The 14274-nt window shown below is 46.3% G+C and overlaps 9 non-coding genes across 9 annotated transcripts; all 9 read left to right on the top strand.

Annotated features, from left to right (window-relative positions):
• Positions 1-596: 596 nt before the first annotated feature.
• LOC142265447 (U2 spliceosomal RNA) lies at positions 597-787 on the top strand. The gene has a single exon (XR_012731767.1). It is a non-coding gene; the product is annotated as a U2 spliceosomal RNA (small nuclear RNA).
• A 1387-nt stretch (positions 788-2174) lies between these two features.
• LOC142265446 (U2 spliceosomal RNA) lies at positions 2175-2365 on the top strand. The gene has a single exon (XR_012731766.1). It is a non-coding gene; the product is annotated as a U2 spliceosomal RNA (small nuclear RNA).
• A 1387-nt stretch (positions 2366-3752) lies between these two features.
• On the top strand, positions 3753-3943 carry LOC142265444 (U2 spliceosomal RNA). Its single transcript, XR_012731764.1, has one exon. It is a non-coding gene; the product is annotated as a U2 spliceosomal RNA (small nuclear RNA).
• A 1387-nt stretch (positions 3944-5330) lies between these two features.
• LOC142265443 (U2 spliceosomal RNA) lies at positions 5331-5521 on the top strand. The gene has a single exon (XR_012731763.1). It is a non-coding gene; the product is annotated as a U2 spliceosomal RNA (small nuclear RNA).
• A 1387-nt stretch (positions 5522-6908) lies between these two features.
• Positions 6909-7099, top strand: LOC142265442 (U2 spliceosomal RNA). The gene has a single exon (XR_012731762.1). It is a non-coding gene; the product is annotated as a U2 spliceosomal RNA (small nuclear RNA).
• Positions 7100-8486: 1387 nt separating this feature from the next.
• LOC142265390 (U2 spliceosomal RNA) lies at positions 8487-8677 on the top strand. The gene has a single exon (XR_012731721.1). It is a non-coding gene; the product is annotated as a U2 spliceosomal RNA (small nuclear RNA).
• Positions 8678-10064: 1387 nt separating this feature from the next.
• LOC142265441 (U2 spliceosomal RNA) lies at positions 10065-10255 on the top strand. The gene has a single exon (XR_012731761.1). It is a non-coding gene; the product is annotated as a U2 spliceosomal RNA (small nuclear RNA).
• Positions 10256-11642: 1387 nt separating this feature from the next.
• Positions 11643-11833, top strand: LOC142265440 (U2 spliceosomal RNA). Its single transcript, XR_012731760.1, has one exon. It is a non-coding gene; the product is annotated as a U2 spliceosomal RNA (small nuclear RNA).
• A 1387-nt stretch (positions 11834-13220) lies between these two features.
• Positions 13221-13411, top strand: LOC142265439 (U2 spliceosomal RNA). Its single transcript, XR_012731759.1, has one exon. It is a non-coding gene; the product is annotated as a U2 spliceosomal RNA (small nuclear RNA).
• Positions 13412-14274: the final 863 nt, after the last annotated feature.

The following is a 14274-nucleotide window of genomic DNA, read 5'->3' as shown; positions in this document are numbered from 1 at the left end:
AAGAGACGGAACACTGGCGGCTTGTCACAATGCCCCCCGATGACATCACAATAGCGCTGCTGCCTAGAAAACAAGCTGCGCAGAAGAAGTTGTTCTTTGGGTGGGAGGGTGGGCTAGTGGAAGGAGGGGGCAATCTCTTTTTTTCCCGGGTGGTAGGGGGATGACAGGAGAAGGGAAGCGGGTGGTGAGAAAGGTACAGAGGGCAGGGTTTGGGGGCTGGGAAGGAAAGGGAAAAGATTAGGGTTTGGGGATGATGAAAGGGCTTTCTACGGGTAAGGATGGCAAAGGGTGGCAGTGACGGAAAGTCAGGCAACCTGTCCTGTCCGTCTTTTTGTATCGTGAATTGGAAAGACTGCAAGGGGGAGGGGAGTTGCTTGCGCCCTAAAGGAGGAGTTATTCAGATTCATTGCAGTGGGCGGCGGCTGCAAAACGCACCATTCTTCTTGTTTTTGCTCTGCAAAGCAGCCTTTTCAAGGGTTGGCTTGGGTGACAAAATGTCTTGTGTAGGCGTGGGTTTGTCTCCCTCTCGCTCTCTCTCCCTAAGATGTGTCCGGCATAGGCCAGGGTGCCACTCGAGGCCCAAACCAATTCTGGTTATCGCTTCTCGGCCTTTTGGCTAAGATCAAGTGTAGTATCTGTTCTTATCAGTTTAATATCTGATACGTCCCCTATCTGGGGACCATATATTAAATGGATTTTTAGAACAGGGAGATGGAAAAAGAGCTTGCTCTGTCCACTCCACGCATTGACCTGGTATTGCAGTACCTCCAGGAACGGTGCACCCCTTCTTAACCCAGTTTCCAAAAGCAGAACTCAATTCACCTGATTCATATTAGCCCGATTTAATGAATTGGAAGAAAGCATACGTCTTCATATGCACCTCAATTTGGCCCATTCACTTTTCACACTTCCTCCTTTTGTTTTTTATCTTTCACACTTTTGACTTTCTTTATTCATCCAAATAGCAAACTCATCACCACTCAACCTGACCAACTCGGCTATGTCCCCGTGCTGCAGTTCTCTGTCTTATCTAGATCATTTGCAATTGAATGGAATAGATCCCTTTTGGACAAAGTGGATTCACCTGCTGCTGCAGTGACCACAGGTGTGATAAGATCTAGAATTGGCATCTGGTGCGATCTCTCCGCTTCCACTCCAAAGAAAGTTACCTGTTTATTCCTATCATGCATTGGTTTTTGGGGTTTTCTTTGAGTAATGATGATCTCTTTAGTAGTCTGTTGGCGCCCTCTCCTGGAGGAATAGTTTGCTTGCTCTTGGACATTCTAAAAGAGAGGTCATGATAGACATTGAGCTTCTGAGCTCAATTGGGGACAGTCATGGGTGATGAATGTTTGCAACCTACTGCGAAGCCTCATACCGCAATATAAGGAACGTCAAATACTAAGAAAGGGCGGCCTATGAAAGAATTACTACTTTCAATAAGTACACTTAAACGGCTAATTGGGAATAGAAAAACTGTAAAAAGCCCTCTGAGAAAGCCCCCCTCTAACCTTTGATAGTAAGCTTTTCTGTAGTCTGCCTGTTGATGTATTTTCCGTTTGAACTGTGCACAACATGAAGAGACGGAACACTGGCGGCTTGTCACAATGCCCCCCGATGACATCACAATAGCGCTGCTGCCTAGAAAACAAGCTGCGCAGAAGAAGTTGTTCTTTGGGTGGGAGGGTGGGCTAGTGGAAGGAGGGGGCAATCTCTTTTTTTCCCGGGTGGTAGGGGGATGACAGGAGAAGGGAAGCGGGTGGTGAGAAAGATACAGAGGGCAGGGTTTGGGGGCTGGGAAGGAAAGGGAAAAGATTAGGGTTTGGGGATGATGAAAGGGCTTTCTACGGGTAAGGATGGCAAAGGGTGGCAGTGACGGAAAGTCAGGCAACCTGTCCTGTCCGTCTTTTTGTATCGTGAATTGGAAAGACTGCAAGGGGGAGGGGAGTTGCTTGCGCCCTAAAGGAGGAGTTATTCAGATTCATTGCAGTGGGCGGCGGCTGCAAAACGCACCATTCTTCTTGTTTTTGCTCTGCAAAGCAGCCTTTTCAAGGGTTGGCTTGGGTGACAAAATGTCTTGTGTAGGCGTGGGTTTGTCTCCCTCTCGCTCTCTCTCCCTAAGATGTGTCCGGCATAGGCCAGGGTGCCACTCGAGGCCCAAACCAATTCTGGTTATCGCTTCTCGGCCTTTTGGCTAAGATCAAGTGTAGTATCTGTTCTTATCAGTTTAATATCTGATACGTCCCCTATCTGGGGACCATATATTAAATGGATTTTTAGAACAGGGAGATGGAAAAAGAGCTTGCTCTGTCCACTCCACGCATTGACCTGGTATTGCAGTACCTCCAGGAACGGTGCACCCCTTCTTAACCCAGTTTCCAAAAGCAGAACTCAATTCACCTGATTCATATTAGCCCGATTTAATGAATTGGAAGAAAGCATACGTCTTCATATGCACCTCAATTTGGCCCATTCACTTTTCACACTTCCTCCTTTTGTTTTTTATCTTTCACACTTTTGACTTTCTTTATTCATCCAAATAGCAAACTCATCACCACTCAACCTGACCAACTCGGCTATGTCCCCGTGCTGCAGTTCTCTGTCTTATCTAGATCATTTGCAATTGAATGGAATAGATCCCTTTTGGACAAAGTGGATTCACCTGCTGCTGCAGTGACCACAGGTGTGATAAGATCTAGAATTGGCATCTGGTGCGATCTCTCCGCTTCCACTCCAAAGAAAGTTACCTGTTTATTCCTATCATGCATTGGTTTTTGGGGTTTTCTTTGAGTAATGATGATCTCTTTAGTAGTCTGTTGGCGCCCTCTCCTGGAGGAATAGTTTGCTTGCTCTTGGACATTCTAAAAGAGAGGTCATGATAGACATTGAGCTTCTGAGCTCAATTGGGGACAGTCATGGGTGATGAATGTTTGCAACCTACTGCGAAGCCTCATACCGCAATATAAGGAACGTCAAATACTAAGAAAGGGCGGCCTATGAAAGAATTACTACTTTCAATAAGTACACTTAAATGGCTAATTGGGAATAGAAAAACTGTAAAAAGCCCTCTGAGAAAGCCCCCCTCTAACCTTTGATAGTAAGCTTTTCTGTAGTCTGCCTGTTGATGTATTTTCCGTTTGAACTGTGCACAACATGAAGAGACGGAACACTGGCGGCTTGTCACAATGCCCCCCGATGACATCACAATAGCGCTGCTGCCTAGAAAACAAGCTGCGCAGAAGAAGTTGTTCTTTGGGTGGGAGGGTGGGCTAGTGGAAGGAGGGGGCAATCTCTTTTTTTCCCGGGTGGTAGGGGGATGACAGGAGAAGGGAAGCGGGTGGTGAGAAAGGTACAGAGGGCAGGGTTTGGGGGCTGGGAAGGAAAGGGAAAAGATTAGGGTTTGGGGATGATGAAAGGGCTTTCTACGGGTAAGGATGGCAAAGGGTGGCAGTGACGGAAAGTCAGGCAACCTGTCCTGTCCGTCTTTTTGTATCGTGAATTGGAAAGACTGCAAGGGGGAGGGGAGTTGCTTGCGCCCTAAAGGAGGAGTTATTCAGATTCATTGCAGTGGGCGGCGGCTGCAAAACGCACCATTCTTCTTGTTTTTGCTCTGCAAAGCAGCCTTTTCAAGGGTTGGCTTGGGTGACAAAATGTCTTGTGTAGGCGTGGGTTTGTCTCCCTCTCGCTCTCTCTCCCTAAGATGTGTCCGGCATAGGCCAGGGTGCCACTCGAGGCCCAAACCAATTCTGGTTATCGCTTCTCGGCCTTTTGGCTAAGATCAAGTGTAGTATCTGTTCTTATCAGTTTAATATCTGATACGTCCCCTATCTGGGGACCATATATTAAATGGATTTTTAGAACAGGGAGATGGAAAAAGAGCTTGCTCTGTCCACTCCACGCATTGACCTGGTATTGCAGTACCTCCAGGAACGGTGCACCCCTTCTTAACCCAGTTTCCAAAAGCAGAACTCAATTCACCTGATTCATATTAGCCCGATTTAATGAATTGGAAGAAAGCATACGTCTTCATATGCACCTCAATTTGGCCCATTCACTTTTCACACTTCCTCCTTTTGTTTTTTATCTTTCACACTTTTGACTTTCTTTATTCATCCAAATAGCAAACTCATCACCACTCAACCTGACCAACTCGGCTATGTCCCCGTGCTGCAGTTCTCTGTCTTATCTAGATCATTTGCAATTGAATGGAATAGATCCCTTTTGGACAAAGTGGATTCACCTGCTGCTGCAGTGACCACAGGTGTGATAAGATCTAGAATTGGCATCTGGTGCGATCTCTCCGCTTCCACTCCAAAGAAAGTTACCTGTTTATTCCTATCATGCATTGGTTTTTGGGGTTTTCTTTGAGTAATGATGATCTCTTTAGTAGTCTGTTGGCGCCCTCTCCTGGAGGAATAGTTTGCTTGCTCTTGGACATTCTAAAAGAGAGGTCATGATAGACATTGAGCTTCTGAGCTCAATTGGGGACAGTCATGGGTGATGAATGTTTGCAACCTACTGCGAAGCCTCATACCGCAATATAAGGAACGTCAAATACTAAGAAAGGGCGGCCTATGAAAGAATTACTACTTTCAATAAGTACACTTAAACGGCTAATTGGGAATAGAAAAACTGTAAAAAGCCCTCTGAGAAAGCCCCCCTCTAACCTTTGATAGTAAGCTTTTCTGTAGTCTGCCTGTTGATGTATTTTCCGTTTGAACTGTGCACAACATGAAGAGACGGAACACTGGCGGCTTGTCACAATGCCCCCCGATGACATCACAATAGCGCTGCTGCCTAGAAAACAAGCTGCGCAGAAGAAGTTGTTCTTTGGGTGGGAGGGTGGGCTAGTGGAAGGAGGGGGCAATCTCTTTTTTTCCCGGGTGGTAGGGGGATGACAGGAGAAGGGAAGCGGGTGGTGAGAAAGGTACAGAGGGCAGGGTTTGGGGGCTGGGAAGGAAAGGGAAAAGATTAGGGTTTGGGGATGATGAAAGGGCTTTCTACGGGTAAGGATGGCAAAGGGTGGCAGTGACGGAAAGTCAGGCAACCTGTCCTGTCCGTCTTTTTGTATCGTGAATTGGAAAGACTGCAAGGGGGAGGGGAGTTGCTTGCGCCCTAAAGGAGGAGTTATTCAGATTCATTGCAGTGGGCGGCGGCTGCAAAACGCACCATTCTTCTTGTTTTTGCTCTGCAAAGCAGCCTTTTCAAGGGTTGGCTTGGGTGACAAAATGTCTTGTGTAGGCGTGGGTTTGTCTCCCTCTCGCTCTCTCTCCCTAAGATGTGTCCGGCATAGGCCAGGGTGCCACTCGAGGCCCAAACCAATTCTGGTTATCGCTTCTCGGCCTTTTGGCTAAGATCAAGTGTAGTATCTGTTCTTATCAGTTTAATATCTGATACGTCCCCTATCTGGGGACCATATATTAAATGGATTTTTAGAACAGGGAGATGGAAAAAGAGCTTGCTCTGTCCACTCCACGCATTGACCTGGTATTGCAGTACCTCCAGGAACGGTGCACCCCTTCTTAACCCAGTTTCCAAAAGCAGAACTCAATTCACCTGATTCATATTAGCCCGATTTAATGAATTGGAAGAAAGCATACGTCTTCATATGCACCTCAATTTGGCCCATTCACTTTTCACACTTCCTCCTTTTGTTTTTTATCTTTCACACTTTTGACTTTCTTTATTCATCCAAATAGCAAACTCATCACCACTCAACCTGACCAACTCGGCTATGTCCCCGTGCTGCAGTTCTCTGTCTTATCTAGATCATTTGCAATTGAATGGAATAGATCCCTTTTGGACAAAGTGGATTCACCTGCTGCTGCAGTGACCACAGGTGTGATAAGATCTAGAATTGGCATCTGGTGCGATCTCTCCGCTTCCACTCCAAAGAAAGTTACCTGTTTATTCCTATCATGCATTGGTTTTTGGGGTTTTCTTTGAGTAATGATGATCTCTTTAGTAGTCTGTTGGCGCCCTCTCCTGGAGGAATAGTTTGCTTGCTCTTGGACATTCTAAAAGAGAGGTCATGATAGACATTGAGCTTCTGAGCTCAATTGGGGACAGTCATGGGTGATGAATGTTTGCAACCTACTGCGAAGCCTCATACCGCAATATAAGGAACGTCAAATACTAAGAAAGGGCGGCCTATGAAAGAATTACTACTTTCAATAAGTACACTTAAACGGCTAATTGGGAATAGAAAAACTGTAAAAAGCCCTCTGAGAAAGCCCCCCTCTAACCTTTGATAGTAAGCTTTTCTGTAGTCTGCCTGTTGATGTATTTTCCATTTGAACTGTGCACAACATGAAGAGACGGAACACTGGCGGCTTGTCACAATGCCCCCCGATGACATCACAATAGCGCTGCTGCCTAGAAAACAAGCTGCGCAGAAGAAGTTGTTCTTTGGGTGGGAGGGTGGGCTAGTGGAAGGAGGGGGCAATCTCTTTTTTTCCCGGGTGGTAGGGGGATGACAGGAGAAGGGAAGCGGGTGGTGAGAAAGGTACAGAGGGCAGGGTTTGGGGGCTGGGAAGGAAAGGGAAAAGATTAGGGTTTGGGGATGATGAAAGGGCTTTCTACGGGTAAGGATGGCAAAGGGTGGCAGTGACGGAAAGTCAGGCAACCTGTCCTGTCCGTCTTTTTGTATCGTGAATTGGAAAGACTGCAAGGGGGAGGGGAGTTGCTTGCGCCCTAAAGGAGGAGTTATTCAGATTCATTGCAGTGGGCGGCGGCTGCAAAACGCACCATTCTTCTTGTTTTTGCTCTGCAAAGCAGCCTTTTCAAGGGTTGGCTTGGGTGACAAAATGTCTTGTGTAGGCGTGGGTTTGTCTCCCTCTCGCTCTCTCTCCCTAAGATGTGTCCGGCATAGGCCAGGGTGCCACTCGAGGCCCAAACCAATTCTGGTTATCGCTTCTCGGCCTTTTGGCTAAGATCAAGTGTAGTATCTGTTCTTATCAGTTTAATATCTGATACGTCCCCTATCTGGGGACCATATATTAAATGGATTTTTAGAACAGGGAGATGGAAAAAGAGCTTGCTCTGTCCACTCCACGCATTGACCTGGTATTGCAGTACCTCCAGGAACGGTGCACCCCTTCTTAACCCAGTTTCCAAAAGCAGAACTCAATTCACCTGATTCATATTAGCCCGATTTAATGAATTGGAAGAAAGCATACGTCTTCATATGCACCTCAATTTGGCCCATTCACTTTTCACACTTCCTCCTTTTGTTTTTTATCTTTCACACTTTTGACTTTCTTTATTCATCCAAATAGCAAACTCATCACCACTCAACCTGACCAACTCGGCTATGTCCCCGTGCTGCAGTTCTCTGTCTTATCTAGATCATTTGCAATTGAATGGAATAGATCCCTTTTGGACAAAGTGGATTCACCTGCTGCTGCAGTGACCACAGGTGTGATAAGATCTAGAATTGGCATCTGGTGCGATCTCTCCGCTTCCACTCCAAAGAAAGTTACCTGTTTATTCCTATCATGCATTGGTTTTTGGGGTTTTCTTTGAGTAATGATGATCTCTTTAGTAGTCTGTTGGCGCCCTCTCCTGGAGGAATAGTTTGCTTGCTCTTGGACATTCTAAAAGAGAGGTCATGATAGACATTGAGCTTCTGAGCTCAATTGGGGACAGTCATGGGTGATGAATGTTTGCAACCTACTGCGAAGCCTCATACCGCAATATAAGGAACGTCAAATACTAAGAAAGGGCGGCCTATGAAAGAATTACTACTTTCAATAAGTACACTTAAACGGCTAATTGGGAATAGAAAAACTGTAAAAAGCCCTCTGAGAAAGCCCCCCTCTAACCTTTGATAGTAAGCTTTTCTGTAGTCTGCCTGTTGATGTATTTTCCGTTTGAACTGTGCACAACATGAAGAGACGGAACACTGGCGGCTTGTCACAATGCCCCCCGATGACATCACAATAGCGCTGCTGCCTAGAAAACAAGCTGCGCAGAAGAAGTTGTTCTTTGGGTGGGAGGGTGGGCTAGTGGAAGGAGGGGGCAATCTCTTTTTTTCCCGGGTGGTAGGGGGATGACAGGAGAAGGGAAGCGGGTGGTGAGAAAGGTACAGAGGGCAGGGTTTGGGGGCTGGGAAGGAAAGGGAAAAGATTAGGGTTTGGGGATGATGAAAGGGCTTTCTACGGGTAAGGATGGCAAAGGGTGGCAGTGACGGAAAGTCAGGCAACCTGTCCTGTCCGTCTTTTTGTATCGTGAATTGGAAAGACTGCAAGGGGGAGGGGAGTTGCTTGCGCCCTAAAGGAGGAGTTATTCAGATTCATTGCAGTGGGCGGCGGCTGCAAAACGCACCATTCTTCTTGTTTTTGCTCTGCAAAGCAGCCTTTTCAAGGGTTGGCTTGGGTGACAAAATGTCTTGTGTAGGCGTGGGTTTGTCTCCCTCTCGCTCTCTCTCCCTAAGATGTGTCCGGCATAGGCCAGGGTGCCACTCGAGGCCCAAACCAATTCTGGTTATCGCTTCTCGGCCTTTTGGCTAAGATCAAGTGTAGTATCTGTTCTTATCAGTTTAATATCTGATACGTCCCCTATCTGGGGACCATATATTAAATGGATTTTTAGAACAGGGAGATGGAAAAAGAGCTTGCTCTGTCCACTCCACGCATTGGCCTGGTATTGCAGTACCTCCAGGAACGGTGCACCCCTTCTTAACCCAGTTTCCAAAAGCAGAACTCAATTCACCTGATTCATATTAGCCCGATTTAATGAATTGGAAGAAAGCATACGTCTTCATATGCACCTCAATTTGGCCCATTCACTTTTCACACTTCCTCCTTTTGTTTTTTATCTTTCACACTTTTGACTTTCTTTATTCATCCAAATAGCAAACTCATCACCACTCAACCTGACCAACTCGGCTATGTCCCCGTGCTGCAGTTCTCTGTCTTATCTAGATCATTTGCAATTGAATGGAATAGATCCCTTTTGGACAAAGTGGATTCACCTGCTGCTGCAGTGACCACAGGTGTGATAAGATCTAGAATTGGCATCTGGTGCGATCTCTCCGCTTCCACTCCAAAGAAAGTTACCTGTTTATTCCTATCATGCATTGGTTTTTGGGGTGTCCTTTGAGTAATTATGATCTCTTTAGTAGTCTGTTGGCGCCCTCTCCTGGAGGAATAGTTTGCTTGCTCTTGGACATTCTAAAAGAGAGGTCATGATAGACATTGAGCTTCTGAGCTCAATTGGGGACAGTCATGGGTGATGAATGTTTGCAACCTACTGCGAAGCCTCATACCGCAATATAAGGAACGTCAAATACTAAGAAAGGGCGGCCTATGAAAGAATTACTACTTTCAATAAGTACACTTAAACGGCTAATTGGGAATAGAAAAACTGTAAAAAGCCCTCTGAGAAAGCCCCCCTCTAACCTTTGATAGTAAGCTTTTCTGTAGTCTGCCTGTTGATGTATTTTCCGTTTGAACTGTGCACAACATGAAGAGACGGAACACTGGCGGCTTGTCACAATGCCCCCCGATGACATCACAATAGCGCTGCTGCCTAGAAAACAAGCTGCGCAGAAGAAGTTGTTCTTTGGGTGGGAGGGTGGGCTAGTGGAAGGAGGGGGCAATCTCTTTTTTTCCCGGGTGGTAGGGGGATGACAGGAGAAGGGAAGCGGGTGGTGAGAAAGGTACAGAGGGCAGGGTTTGGGGGCTGGGAAGGAAAGGGAAAAGATTAGGGTTTGGGGATGATGAAAGGGCTTTCTACGGGTAAGGATGGCAAAGGGTGGCAGTGACGGAAAGTCAGGCAACCTGTCCTGTCCGTCTTTTTGTATCGTGAATTGGAAAGACTGCAAGGGGGAGGGGAGTTGCTTGCGCCCTAAAGGAGGAGTTATTCAGATTCATTGCAGTGGGCGGCGGCTGCAAAACGCACCATTCTTCTTGTTTTTGCTCTGCAAAGCAGCCTTTTCAAGGGTTGGCTTGGGTGACAAAATGTCTTGTGTAGGCGTGGGTTTGTCTCCCTCTCGCTCTCTCTCCCTAAGATGTGTCCGGCATAGGCCAGGGTGCCACTCGAGGCCCAAACCAATTCTGGTTATCGCTTCTCGGCCTTTTGGCTAAGATCAAGTGTAGTATCTGTTCTTATCAGTTTAATATCTGATACGTCCCCTATCTGGGGACCATATATTAAATGGATTTTTAGAACAGGGAGATGGAAAAAGAGCTTGCTCTGTCCACTCCACGCATTGACCTGGTATTGCAGTACCTCCAGGAACGGTGCACCCCTTCTTAACCCAGTTTCCAAAAGCAGAACTCAATTCACCTGATTCATATTAGCCCGATTTAATGAATTGGAAGAAAGCATACGTCTTCATATGCACCTCAATTTGGCCCATTCACTTTTCACACTTCCTCCTTTTGTTTTTTATCTTTCACACTTTTGACTTTCTTTATTCATCCAAATAGCAAACTCATCACCACTCAACCTGACCAACTCGGCTATGTCCCCGTGCTGCAGTTCTCTGTCTTATCTAGATCATTTGCAATTGAATGGAATAGATCCCTTTTGGACAAAGTGGATTCACCTGCTGCTGCAGTGACCACAGGTGTGATAAGATCTAGAATTGGCATCTGGTGCGATCTCTCCGCTTCCACTCCAAAGAAAGTTACCTGTTTATTCCTATCATGCATTGGTTTTTGGGGTTTTCTTTGAGTAATGATGATCTCTTTAGTAGTCTGTTGGCGCCCTCTCCTGGAGGAATAGTTTGCTTGCTCTTGGACATTCTAAAAGAGAGGTCATGATAGACATTGAGCTTCTGAGCTCAATTGGGGACAGTCATGGGTGATGAATGTTTGCAACCTACTGCGAAGCCTCATACCGCAATATAAGGAACGTCAAATACTAAGAAAGGGCGGCCTATGAAAGAATTACTACTTTCAATAAGTACACTTAAACGGCTAATTGGGAATAGAAAAACTGTAAAAAGCCCTCTGAGAAAGCCCCCCTCTAACCTTTGATAGTAAGCTTTTCTGTAGTCTGCCTGTTGATGTATTTTCCGTTTGAACTGTGCACAACATGAAGAGACGGAACACTGGCGGCTTGTCACAATGCCCCCCGATGACATCACAATAGCGCTGCTGCCTAGAAAACAAGCTGCGCAGAAGAAGTTGTTCTTTGGGTGGGAGGGTGGGCTAGTGGAAGGAGGGGGCAATCTCTTTTTTTCCCGGGTGGTAGGGGGATGACAGGAGAAGGGAAGCGGGTGGTGAGAAAGGTACAGAGGGCAGGGTTTGGGGGCTGGGAAGGAAAGGGAAAAGATTAGGGTTTGGGGATGATGAAAGGGCTTTCTACGGGTAAGGATGGCAAAGGGTGGCAGTGACGGAAAGTCAGGCAACCTGTCCTGTCCGTCTTTTTGTATCGTGAATTGGAAAGACTGCAAGGGGGAGGGGAGTTGCTTGCGCCCTAAAGGAGGAGTTATTCAGATTCATTGCAGTGGGCGGCGGCTGCAAAACGCACCATTCTTCTTGTTTTTGCTCTGCAAAGCAGCCTTTTCAAGGGTTGGCTTGGGTGACAAAATGTCTTGTGTAGGCGTGGGTTTGTCTCCCTCTCGCTCTCTCTCCCTAAGATGTGTCCGGCATAGGCCAGGGTGCCACTCGAGGCCCAAACCAATTCTGGTTATCGCTTCTCGGCCTTTTGGCTAAGATCAAGTGTAGTATCTGTTCTTATCAGTTTAATATCTGATACGTCCCCTATCTGGGGACCATATATTAAATGGATTTTTAGAACAGGGAGATGGAAAAAGAGCTTGCTCTGTCCACTCCACGCATTGACCTGGTATTGCAGTACCTCCAGGAACGGTGCACCCCTTCTTAACCCAGTTTCCAAAAGCAGAACTCAATTCACCTGATTCATATTAGCCCGATTTAATGAATTGGAAGAAAGCATACGTCTTCATATGCACCTCAATTTGGCCCATTCACTTTTCACACTTCCTCCTTTTGTTTTTTATCTTTCACACTTTTGACTTTCTTTATTCATCCAAATAGCAAACTCATCACCACTCAACCTGACCAACTCGGCTATGTCCCCGTGCTGCAGTTCTCTGTCTTATCTAGATCATTTGCAATTGAATGGAATAGATCCCTTTTGGACAAAGTGGATTCACCTGCTGCTGCAGTGACCACAGGTGTGATAAGATCTAGAATTGGCATCTGGTGCGATCTCTCCGCTTCCACTCCAAAGAAAGTTACCTGTTTATTCCTATCATGCATTGGTTTTTGGGGTTTTCTTTGAGTAATGATGATCTCTTTAGTAGTCTGTTGGCGCCCTCTCCTGGAGGAATAGTTTGCTTGCTCTTGGACATTCTAAAAGAGAGGTCATGATAGACATTGAGCTTCTGAGCTCAATTGGGGACAGTCATGGGTGATGAATGTTTGCAACCTACTGCGAAGCCTCATACCGCAATATAAGGAACGTCAAATACTAAGAAAGGGCGGCCTATGAAAGAATTACTACTTTCAATAAGTACACTTAAACGGCTAATTGGGAATAGAAAAACTGTAAAAAGCCCTCTGAGAAAGCCCCCCTCTAACCTTTGATAGTAAGCTTTTCTGTAGTCTGCCTGTTGATGTATTTTCCGTTTGAACTGTGCACAACATGAAGAGACGGAACACTGGCGGCTTGTCACAATGCCCCCCGATGACATCACAATAGCGCTGCTGCCTAGAAAACAAGCTGCGCAGAAGAAGTTGTTCTTTGGGTGGGAGGGTGGGCTAGTGGAAGGAGGGGGCAATCTCTTTTTTTCCCGGGTGGTAGGGGGATGACAGGAGAAGGGAAGCGGGTGGTGAGAAAGGTACAGAGGGCAGGGTTTGGGGGCTGGGAAGGAAAGGGAAAAGATTAGGGTTTGGGGATGATGAAAGGGCTTTCTACGGGTAAGGATGGCAAAGGGTGGCAGTGACGGAAAGTCAGGCAACCTGTCCTGTCCGTCTTTTTGTATCGTGAATTGGAAAGACTGCAAGGGGGAGGGGAGTTGCTTGCGCCCTAAAGGAGGAGTTATTCAGATTCATTGCAGTGGGCGGCGGCTGCAAAACGCACCATTCTTCTTGTTTTTGCTCTGCAAAGCAGCCTTTTCAAGGGTTGGCTTGGGTGACAAAATGTCTTGTGTAGGCGTGGGTTTGTCTCCCTCTCGCTCTCTCTCCCTAAGATGTGTCCGGCATAGGCCAGGGTGCCACTCGAGGCCCAAACCAATTCTGGTTATCGCTTCTCGGCCTTTTGGCTAAGATCAAGTGTAGTATCTGTTCTTATCAGTTTAATATCTGATACGTCCCCTATCTGGGGACCATATATTAAATGGATTTTTAGAACAGGGAGATGGAAAAAGAGCTTGCTCTGTCCACTCCACGCATTGACCTGGTATTGCAGTACCTCCAGGAACGGTGCACCCCTTCTTAACCCAGTTTCCAAAAGCAGAACTCAATTCACCTGATTCATATTAGCCCGATTTAATGAATTGGAAGAAAGCATACGTCTTCATATGCACCTCAATTTGGCCCATTCACTTTTCACACTTCCTCCTTTTGTTTTTTATCTTTCACACTTTTGACTTTCTTTATTCATCCAAATAGCAAACTCATCACCACTCAACCTGACCAACTCGGCTATGTCCCCGTGCTGCAGTTCTCTGTCTTATCTAGATCATTTGCAATTGAATGGAATAGATCCCTTTTGGACAAAGTGGATTCACCTGCTGCTGCAGTGACCACAGGTGTGATAAGATCTAGAATTGGCATCTGGTGCGATCTCTCCGCTTCCACTCCAAAGAAAGTTACCTGTTTATTCCTATCATGCATTGGTTTTTGGGGTTTTCTTTGAGTAATGATGATCTCTTTAGTAGTCTGTTGGCGCCCTCTCCTGGAGGAATAGTTTGCTTGCTCTTGGACATTCTAAAAGAGAGGTCATGATAGACATTGAGCTTCTGAGCTCAATTGGGGACAGTCATGGGTGATGAATGTTTGCAACCTACTGCGAAGCCTCATACCGCAATATAAGGAACGTCAAATACTAAGAAAGGGCGGCCTATGAAAGAATTACTACTTTCAATAAGTACACTTAAACGGCTAATTGGGAATAGAAAAACTGTAAAAAGCCCTCTGAGAAAGCCCCCCTCTAACCTTTGATAGTAAGCTTTTCTGTAGTCTGCCTGTTGATGTATTTTCCGTTTGAACTGTGCACAACATGAAGAGACGGAACACTGGCGGCTTGTCACAATGCCCCCCGATGACATCACAATAGCGCTGCTGCCTAGAAAAC

This window comes from Anomaloglossus baeobatrachus, unplaced genomic scaffold (genome assembly GCF_048569485.1).
Source record: "Anomaloglossus baeobatrachus isolate aAnoBae1 unplaced genomic scaffold, aAnoBae1.hap1 Scaffold_2740, whole genome shotgun sequence".
NCBI classification, from domain to species: Eukaryota; Metazoa; Chordata; class Amphibia; order Anura; family Aromobatidae; genus Anomaloglossus; species Anomaloglossus baeobatrachus.
This window is presented reverse-complemented; position numbering and strand designations above follow the sequence as displayed.